Genomic DNA, 7,635 nt, shown 5'->3' on the forward strand with positions numbered 1-7,635 from the left:
TAAATTCATGAATTTATTTGACATGTTTTTTGAGCACCTGCTGTGTGCCAGAATTTATCATGGACTCTCTACTCGATAGCCCATTCTGGAAAGACTGGAGACTAAACACAGGACCTGTCTTATTCTTCACTGCATTGCTAGCATTTAACTTAGCGTCGGGCACATAGTGTTGAATAAACATTTGCTGAATGCAGGAATTGGCCTTCATCTTGAAAACCTGTTTTTTGTTTTATGGTCTAATTCTTAGTCATTGTGAATCTACCTCCTGTAAAAGAGTGATCCTTATAGCAGAATTTCAGGTTTGAATAAAGGTTCAATTTATTTCACAGCCACCTACACATCTGCCAAGTGGCTGGAGGTCGTACTTGCATAAGTTCTTAAGGTTTCTCTCTTACTCTTCCCATTCACCGCTACCCGAATGGAGATGACCAGCCAGCAACTTCTTGGCTATTTTCTCAGAGACATTCTATTATGAAGAACAAGGGCTTTTAAACTCAGGGAATATTGAATCACCCCAAAGACTGCTCAACCACAATTCCCCCTGCACAGGAGGCGAAATTTCCTTGAACGTTCTCTTGAGGCTTATGTTCTTTAAAAAGGGTAAGTACGTAATATTAAATTCCAGCAATTTAAAGATAAGTAGGTTTATCAGGTTGCTATCCTCTCTGAGGGAAAATACCCCTAGTACTTTGTTACAATGAGTGGGAATTTCCACATAGCTCTTGAAGATTTTATATCCATCTTGGCCATTGTACATTTAACAGTAAGCCACAATATGCAAACCATATTATAAGGTTAATGGTCATATAAAATGACTGTAGGGAATATACTTTTTCTAGGAAAAAAATTTATATGTAAAAACCATCTACTGGATTGTGAAAGTTACAGTCGTGATACATTGACAATTTATTAGTGACTTTGTAAAACATTTCTGAAAAGTATTGTAGAGTAAAAAGTTAAAACTAGATCAGAAATTCCAAATTTGGGAACAACTGTCAATCCGCCATGACCAAATTTTATGACCAATTATGAAGCTGATGTGAATTAGCTCGCCAAATTCCTGATCAATGGAATTTCAACTGGTTCCTGGAGCTACCCACTGCCTCATGCGGTTCATGAGAACCGGTATCTTTAAATACCTATAAATGTTCTCAGAGGCTGTGAATTCTAATTCTATTCTATCATTAACTTGCTCTGTAATCCTATGTTGCTTTCCTCCCCTAAATTTTCTTCCCATTACAAAAATGGGTATTAATACAACACTTACCTCATGAGGACATTATACGGTTTAACAAATTAAAGTGTATAGACTGGGAAATTTAGTGCATTATCGTACAATATAGAATATTATACTAAAGTTTTGAAACTGACTTAATTATACATCAATGCACATTTTCAGTGTGGATATTTTGGTAGTCTAGCCTCTGAACTAAGATTGTAATCTAAAATAATTATAGTAGCTTCACTTCCCCAAAAGATATCTTTTTCTTAGACTACCATTTCCACTAGTTTTTTAGCTATGGGTAAAATGATAGCTTTAGTAGTTTTCTATTAAGAACCAAAAGTCATATATAACAAATTCAATGAAAGCAAAGAAAATGACGGCCACAGCTGGTTTGTTCTATAGATGTTTATAATGACATACTGACACCATTAGTGATGAATTATGGTTCCAAATGTGGGCTTACAATGGTTCTGCATAGAGAGAAAAATCTGAATTTAAAGCAAAACTTGATGAAATAGTGTCTATGTAGAAAAAGGCAACAATACCAAGGGGTGGGAAAAACTCTGAATGTCACAATGACAACCCTAAATTTTCTTTTGTTTGTTCTACCAAACTGAAAGCAATAACAAACCATCATCAACCTATTATGTGTTAAGTCCCATAACTTGTCAGCTGCTAAAATAATTGTCCAACCACTTAAATATTTCCAATATGTGCCAGCAAGCAATGACAGTGTCAAATTCCCCTGAGGTATAGAATTTATAATCTTAGAATCCACTTCCCTTTTCCACTACATGCTTCATTCATATATATTTCAAACTCCACTTCCAATAGCATAATTATTTGAACTCATGCTGGCTGTCATCCATTATTTTCAAAGTATTTTACTAATAAATAATTTGTGAAATTTGTCTCTGCTCTGAGTATTACTGCTTCTCTTTTGGCAGCATGTCCCTGAAGTTGGTCCTGTTTATTAATCTCAAGATATCTGATTAAAGGTATTAGGAGCGCAACTAAAGACCTGAGCCAGATTGCTAGGTGGATGGCTGGTGATTCTGCTGCTTCTTTGTGCTGTACTTGTCAAATAAATAAATAAATAAACTTCCAGCCATGGTTCCACACAAGAATCAATCTCAAATCTGACTCCCAAGAAAGACAGCAGGTGCAGTGAAGCCCAGCAGAACAGCAGCAGCCCCTAATTGAAACCACCCATACAAATTAATGGGGCGCGAGGTGAGAACTATAGAGTAAGGGTCCCGAAACTGTGAAGGAACAAGCTTAGCTAAAAATAATAATAGTAATCAGCCACTGTCTCTGTTCGCTTCGTAATAGTCACTGTCCCCGTTTGCTTCCAGCTGGTGGTTATATAGATTCTTAACTTTTTCCACATAGCTCATATTTGTAAAGGTTCTCAACTTTTCTCTGTAGATAACAACACCTTTTGGAACCCCAAAGGTAGTTTCTAAGTTATCTTCCAGGCCCCATATTCCCATGGCTTGGGTAACCCACCCAGATCAGTGGCCCACGCCTTGAAATCAACTCAGATGTAATCATAATAACCCTGGGAGCTGAAAAAAGACAAGAAGATGATTTTCAGACCCCTATTATGATATCCATGAACCTGCCTGGGTAGCAATAGAATCCACACCTGTTCATACCTCCATTAAACTACATTTGATTCACTGCTCCCTGCTTTAACATTTTTTTGTACCCTTCATTCAAGAAGCCAGCAAAAGTCCAGAATGACTATTCACTTTGTCTGAGATGGCCAAGTAGAAATCATAACCATCTTAGGAACACTGGCATTAGGGGTGGTATATCTTGCTTCTATGTTTTTTCAATAGCAAAACTATCAAAAAATAAAGTTTGAAAGGACAATAAATGTATAAGAGGAATCATTGGATAGTCAAGTGATCCTCACAAAACAACTGAGTAAAGATTTTTTAAAATGTCAAATATTATTTAATACCTATCCTTTTGGTTATCGTTTGTTTTTGTTGTTATTAAAGAACATCTGAAAATTGTAAGTTCATTATGTAATATCTATTCATAAGTATTTGTAGATAAGCCTGATCAACACTATCACCATTATATTTGTTTTAACTAATTTTTAAGCCATTTGCCAATTTTTTACAGATTTTCATTAACTATTTATGCAGATAAACACACAAGAGTCTTATACAGAGATAAAAAGTTCCCAGATTTTAAGAAGATATTGACAGAGCCCAGGAAATTTCACCCAAAGATATGCCTCATTAGTATAAAGAATATTTTGAGCTAAAGGTCATTCAAATTCAAAAAGCACACTGGCTCCGGTAGCACAGTGGTTACAGCACCAGCCACTATATGGAGGTTGGCGGGTTCGAACTCAGCCCGGACCAGCTAAATAACAAAGACAACTATAATGAAAAATAGCTTGTGCGTTGTGGCGGGCACCTGTAGTTCAGCTACTTGGGAGGCGGAGCCCCAAGCCCAGGAATTTGAGGTTGCTGTGAGCTGTGACCCTACGGCACTCTACGTAGGATGACATAGTGAGACTCTATCTCAAAAAAAAGGCACTGGAAGGCACTTTCTCCTCTATCTGCATGAACCAGGTTGACCCAATCAAAAGATCAAAGGGGACAATGGACTTCCCTTCCTCTCCCTATTATCTCAATATTCCAGGGGTGCCAAAAAAAATTTATACACATTTTCAGAGATGTTATCTATGTATACTTTTCAAGGTTGAATTGAATTATGGTAGCAATGTGTAGTATAACGTTCACTCAAAAGATGGCATAAATGAAATGCATGTTGGCATCATCTTGTGACAGCAGGACAGTCAAAGTGAATGGTGGAAACACAGTTCTCATCTGAGGAGCACAAGACCATTTTAAGTGGTATTTGAAATTCACGAATGGTGCGGAAGTACCATGACAGTGGAGGCATGAGTAGCAATAGAACCTCCACCACTCTTAACAATTGCATCCATTCGGGATCAACTTGACACCAAGAGGTCCTGTGAGTGAGGTGCACATGGGATAGGACAAAGAGGTGCAATTGTGTTTTCCCCACATTCTTCTGATTTGACGTTCATTCACGTCTACCTATGGGGGACCTTAAAGGATGTGGTGTACCATCAAAAACTGTGAGTGGGAATGCAAATTAATACATTCCTTTTGGAAAGATGTTTGGAGAACACTTAGAGATCTAAAAATAGACCTGCCATTCAATCCTATAATTCCTCTACTAGGTATATACCCAGAAGACCAAAAATCACATTATAACAAATATATTTGTACCAGAATGTTTATTGCAACCCAATACATAATTGCTAAGTCATAGAAAAAGCCCAAGTGCCCATTAATCCATGAATGGATTAATAAATTGTGGTATATGTACACCATGGAATATTATGCAACCTTAAAGAAAGATGGAGACTTTACCTCTTTCATGTTTACATGGATGGAGCTGGAGCATATTCTTCTTAGTAAAGTATCTCAAGAATGGGAGAAAAAGTATCCAATGTACTCAGCCCTACTATGAAACTAATTTATGGCTTTCATATGAAAGCTATAACCCAGTTATAACCTAAGAATATGGGGGAGAGGGAGAGGGAGGAGAGGGTTGGTGAAGGGAGGGTAATTGGTGCGACCACACCTGCAGTGCATCTTACAAGGGTACATGTGGAACTTACTAAATGTAGAATATAAATGTCTTAACACAATAACTAAGAAAATGCCAGGAAGCCTATGTTAACCAGTGTGATGAAAATATGTCAAATTTCATAAAATTAGTGTATGGTGCCCCACGATTGCATTAATGTACACAGCTATGATTTAATAAAAAAAAAAATTAAAAAAAGACTGGCTATACTGGCAGTACTTCAGGGAGAAATTGAAACAGTATGCACAGTGATACAAGCAGACACTTGGTCAACATTGCTCAAGCAGCAGTGTCCAGTCTAGACACTGATGGTAACTACTTTGAACACCTCTTGTAATTGCAGAAGTCAAACATGGTTGCTTTCATCTTTTGTCATCTGGAAGTATTGAGTGTTACAATTTTAACACAGGTTTTTGGTTTTTTTCCTTTCTTAAAATGTGTATACATTCTTTTGGCACCCTCTGTATTGCAGGAAAAAAAATAAAGATAAAGCTAAAGAAAAAAGATAAAGAATGCAACCAGGCCTGGCCCAAATCATTTGAAATGTAATAGCTGTCTCCCAGGTTCATTGACAAGTCAGTCTGTTTCCCCCATCTATTCTTCCACCTCAGCCGGCATCTAGACCCTAAACTGTATTACTTAGACACCTCATTCCCTCCCCCCACTTCTAAATGGCATGTATAAAAATATCTGAACTTCACTGGGATAATGGGGCATCCCTTTGTGATTCTCCCTGTCTGTATGTTATTGGTAAATGTTTCTCTTATTAATTTCCCTTAACTGTGATTTTGTCTTTCAGTGAACTTTCAGGAGAAAGGACAAGTTTCCCCTCACCCCTACGATGGTAAGTGTCATATCAAATTCAGAGGCTTCAAAATGAATATTAGTCCCGGAATGCCATCTTCCTTCTCTTGACCCAAACTGGGAAACATCCTGGATTGACCGTTGATTGTTCAAATTATGAAATAAAGTTTCTGAGCTCACATTTTGATGACATCCTTCCCCAAGTCCACATGGTAAATGTTGAAATTGGATGGATCAAGATCAGCACTGAAAGTGGTTAAGAATGCTGCTTGCATGCGGGAAATTTTGATAAATTTCAGAAGGATGAAACATGGATGAGATCAGATTCAGGGTGCTGACCACAGAGCACCTTTGTGAAAATTAGGGAAAGATACCAGCTGAGGAGATAAGAGTCCTATGGTCCCACTGTGCTCTCTCTAAAACTTTGGGTCTTCACCCCTGCTCTGTCTACACCTATTCATTAAGTAATTCTCACCTCTTTAAATGCCACCTTAACACTGACAGCTAAATTTGTATTTTCAGCCCTACTTCTGCCTTAGCTCTTGATCCAAGTATCTTTTGTCCAATCAGCATATCAATTGTCCCATCAAAGTTAACATGGCAAAATGTTACTATCCACATTCAAACCTGATCTTCCCTAAATTTTTCCCATCTCAATTAATGTGCCTCTGCATCACACACTTATTCAGCCCTACATCCTAGAAGTTGTTCCCAATTCTTTTCTCATCTCTTACTGCCACCCTTCAGGATTCTATCATGTTCTATCAGCTTGATTCATTACAAATACTAATTCAAATCATTCTCACACTCTCTATTGTGACTGACCAGCATAAACTGCTCTCATCTCTCCATAATAGGCTCCTGCCTCTTATCTCTGCTTCTATTCCTGCTCCCTGTACAGTCCATTCTTCACACAGCACAGTGATCTTTTAAAATTATTAATCAGACCATGGCATTGTACAGTTCAAACCCCCAATAGTTTCCCATTTCAGTTAGAATAAAATACAAACTTATTACCATGGTGAACAAGTCTGCATGCCTACCTCTCAGACCTCATCTAAAATGCATTACTTCTTGCTTTCTGGCCTTCTAACATTGGTCTTTCAGTTCTTCCTCCAAAATGTCCAGTTTATCACGTGAAAAAATACTCATTGTCTTTAATCATCAGAGAAATGCAAATCAAAAACACTCTAAGATATCACCTAACCCCAGCAAGATTAGCCCACATCACAAAGTCCCAAAATACCAGATGCTGGCATGGATGTGGAGAGAAGGGAACACTTCTAAAATGCTGATGGGATGTTGACGGGATGACCAGCCTTTTTGGAGAGAAGTATGGAGAATCCTCAAAGATCTAAAAGTAGACCTCCCATTTGACCCTACAATCCTATTACTAGGCATCTATTCATAAAAACAAAAAGCATTTTACCACAAAGACATTTGCACTAGAATGTCTATTGTGACTCAATTCATAATTGCCAAGTTATAGAAGCAGCCTAAGTGCCCATCAACCCATGAATGTATCAACAAATTGTGGTGTATATATCATGCAATAGTATTCAGCCATTAAAAAAGATAGAGACTTTACACCTTTTACATTTACCTGGATGGAGTTGAAATACATTCTTCTTAGTAAAGTATCACAAGAATGGAAAGATGAATACCCGATATACTCCATACTAATATGAAATCAATATATAAACAATTACATGTTCATAAGAACAATAAAACACTAATATAGTCCAGTTTGGGGGTAGAAGGGGTAGAGGGAATGGGAGGGGATAAGGGAGAGGTCATTTGGCAGAAGGTGGGAGGGCATGGGATGGGATCTCACCTAATGCACATGATGAGGATGTATGACACGCCCCCTGGGTGAGGGGCTCTTCTACAAATGGAACTTTGCCCTGGAAGTGAGAACAATGTAACCTAAAAGTTGTCTCCTCATATTAATTTGAAAAAAA

The sequence above is a fragment of the Nycticebus coucang genome, chromosome 5 (genome assembly GCF_027406575.1).
Source record: "Nycticebus coucang isolate mNycCou1 chromosome 5, mNycCou1.pri, whole genome shotgun sequence".
NCBI classification, from domain to species: Eukaryota; Metazoa; Chordata; class Mammalia; order Primates; family Lorisidae; genus Nycticebus; species Nycticebus coucang.